The following is a 3,237-nucleotide window of genomic DNA, read 5'->3' as shown; positions in this document are numbered from 1 at the left end:
CTGGCTGCGAAGAGTTGAGCAGCTTTCCTCCCTCCGCCATGCTCTCAGCTGCACCATTTCTGCCTTGGAGCCAACCAACTATAGACTGAATTCTCAGAAACCATGAGCCAAAACAAACCTCTCCTCCTTCAAGTTGTAAGTGTTCGGTATTTTCTCCAGCAAGACACAACTAATACACAGTCTCTGTGGACAATTTCATAAGGATCTTTTTCTTGTCTTGACAACTGGCTGAAAAAGCTCACAATTTGGCAAAGGAGTTCAGACAGGCTGTTACCTCCCAGTAGACTCTCTGGGAACTGTTTTCCCTTCCACACGCTGGCTCGTGGCTAGGGGAGACTGAGCTGGAGACTAGACTCTCAAGCTCCAAACATACACAGCTAGGTCATGCTGCCAGATGGCCACACCCCATCTGGGGTAAAGGACAGTTCCACCAAGGTGTGCTCGTCTGGCTTTTGGGAGAGCTCACACTGCCACCTGGACTTTGCAGAGAAGAGATGTTCCTTCCCTCTCACTCGAACCACAAGATGAGTGAACCTTGATAGGGGCTCCAGATTCCTGCTCCGTAGAGCATGAATGAAATGATTTTAGCCCAAACATTTTTTTAAGGCAGGTATAAACAGACACTCCATTGAGCCAAATAAAATCCTCAGAAGTTTCCATTTCCACACTGCCCTAGTTTTCAGCAATGGTACTTCCTAGTATATTCGAATGTGTCCCAAGGTAACTAAGCGAGGAACATATTCATAGAATCAATACATTTAAGCAGGCTATAAGTTGGGAACCATCTACTAAAATAATAACTTTAATTTTAGAGCAGGGACTCTTTGGCAATCCTTAACAAACAGGTTCAGCAGGGACAGACATTACCATATTTCTTAAGAGTAAAGTCAGTGCATAGCAAAAGGAAATAACATGTTCTACCACAACCCGGGGAGATCTACCATTTATGGAAAGCTTACTATCTGGTTTGCACTGTGTTGATGGCTTCAGGCCAAAATACTCTTCTAAGTTTCCTCTAAGTTCTTGGTGTTGTATCCTCTTGCAACTACACTCAGACAGCTCCAACTGGTAACTGCCAAAACGCTGCAAAATCACATCACTTACTACAAAGCTCCCTACTAGTGTCATGTGAGGAAATCTGGAAATCACCAGTTCCAAAAGGCTCTGCTCCACAGCTGGTCATCAAATCTCCCAAATATCCATACAGCCTAGCGCTATGAATGTCTCCAATGAGGTCCCTGCTTCCTGAAAAGGATTAGTAACTTTTTCAAGGCACATCATAAGAATCACATGATTTCTCAAAACTCCAAGCAGCACCATTTCCCAATTCTTAAAAGCTGTGAAGACACCAAACACTTGAGAATTCTGCCCAATATTCCAAAAGCTGTGTCCATGTGAGGTCAGAGCTTAGCTTTGGGCTCTTGGTTCCTACGCTCCGAACTTCAAGTTTGAGTCCTGTCATAAAAGCACAACCAAGTCACTGTGTCAAGAGAGAGTGGAGCACTGGATCCCAAAAGAAAACTGGAAATGGGACTGAATGTATGTAAATCACATCCAATACTGAAATCTATCCTTTACGATTTCACTCCTTTGTGGCTTAATTTACAGGTCATTCCCAATGACCAAACTAGGCTATGTGGGTACTGTAAGAAAGTGGGAGATGATGGTGTTCTGCAAAATTAGCTTCCACATTTCCTATGAAACATAACAGTATAATTCTTAAACTGCATACCAGAGGGCCAGGAATTTAGCTCAGTGGTTCCACCACCTGCCTCCCAAGCACAAGGCCCTGAGTTTGATCCCCAGTACCCAAAAAAGAAAAAAAAAACTGCATACCAGAATAATCTCAAGAATACACCAGCACTTTAGCAGAGATTTCAAAATACAATTACTCTGCCCAACAATTGATTTTCTAAAATCAAGCCACCCAGTTCTATCCCCTTCAGCAGACTGTGTCCTGCTCCCATGGAAGCCACGGAAGATCTGCCATGCATAGGAAGAACCTACATTTCCAGGGACACCAGACAGGGCACTGGTGGGTGAGGAGAATTCCAGTCATCATCAAGGACTGAAGATCCAGGTAGGGATATGGTTCTAATTCTCTCGGGTTTTCCAAGTGTCGTGTGCAGTCAGGATGGAGACAGGAGTCTCTCTTCTAAAGGTTGTGGTCCTGGGTTAGCATCAAGAGGAAAGGAGCCAACAGGAGAAGCCAAGCAGCTTCCAGGAGAGGCAGCTGCTACCTGACTCAAACACTTCCTCCAACCCACCGAGGGACTGAAAGTAGGAGTGCAACCAGCAATTTCTCTGATGGCCCTGACTCCTCCCTCTTTAGACTGGTCTCCTCCTATGTAACAGAGGGAAGTCTTTTAGCTAAAATATGGTCCAGATGTCAAGGGAGCCCCTTCCCTCAGCAGAAAGCAGAACAGGATGAAGTTACTGGCCAGGATTTCATTCCTGAAGCTATCCCATTCACTCTAACTTCCTGGCCTCTGGGCTTGCTTTCCACAGAGGTCACTGAGGAATCCTGGGGTGACTCCAGGTACCCAGGAGGCCACAGTGGCAACCATACATATGAGCAACCAGAGCTGGGACCACCTGCAACACAGATGACAGAGAAAACATTACCTGTTCCTCTGGAGAGATCACAGCCATGGGACTGACAAATGTGCTTTCCAGACGGGTCACACTTTGAGCCCAAGAGCCATCCAAAAAGCCTCTCACCCCACAACCCCTCGTTCCTTGCTTCTGTTCCCAGCCCGCTGCCACACTTGAGTCAGCCGGAAAGTGTGAGTCTTTTGAGAGGAAATGATTAAAGAGAGGCTCCAGTACTCCATACACTAAGAAGGCTGCCTTGAAGGCCATGGCAGGGAATACAGGGGAAGGAAGAGACTCTAGAAATATTAAGTATGTACATGTGGGTGAATATTTGATGAGGGACTTGATGTGATACCCAAAGGCACTGAGTAACTGTGAGAGTGCGAAAATGTAACTGTCCTACCAAAGGTGAAACTGTAAAGGGCCCCTGTGTGACACCATCCTTAAGACAGGATGAAATCACCAGCCTTGATCGGTGTATAGGTGGCATAACCTAATCAAAGATTAAGTAAGAATCGCAGTGTAACAAATCTGCACACTGAAGTTAAACCAAGTATTTTTTAAAGTGTTTTTTAAAAATTCTTTCCAAGGATTTTTTTTTTTTTTTTTTTTTTTTTTTTTTTTTTTTTTTTTTTTTTTTTT

The 3,237-nt window shown here is 44.6% G+C and overlaps 1 protein-coding gene across 12 annotated transcripts in view; it reads right to left on the bottom strand.

Annotated features, from left to right (window-relative positions):
- The window catches only part of Tiam1 (TIAM Rac1 associated GEF 1), a 401,135-nt gene that overhangs the window by 140,873 nt on the left and 257,025 nt on the right, over positions 1-3,237 (bottom strand). The window lies entirely within an intron of this gene.

The sequence above is a fragment of the Fukomys damarensis genome, unplaced genomic scaffold (genome assembly GCF_012274545.1).
Source record: "Fukomys damarensis isolate Sample0158 unplaced genomic scaffold, DMR_v1.0_HiC HiC_scaffold_24, whole genome shotgun sequence".
In the NCBI taxonomy this organism is placed as follows: domain Eukaryota; kingdom Metazoa; phylum Chordata; class Mammalia; order Rodentia; family Bathyergidae; genus Fukomys; species Fukomys damarensis.
This window is presented reverse-complemented; position numbering and strand designations above follow the sequence as displayed.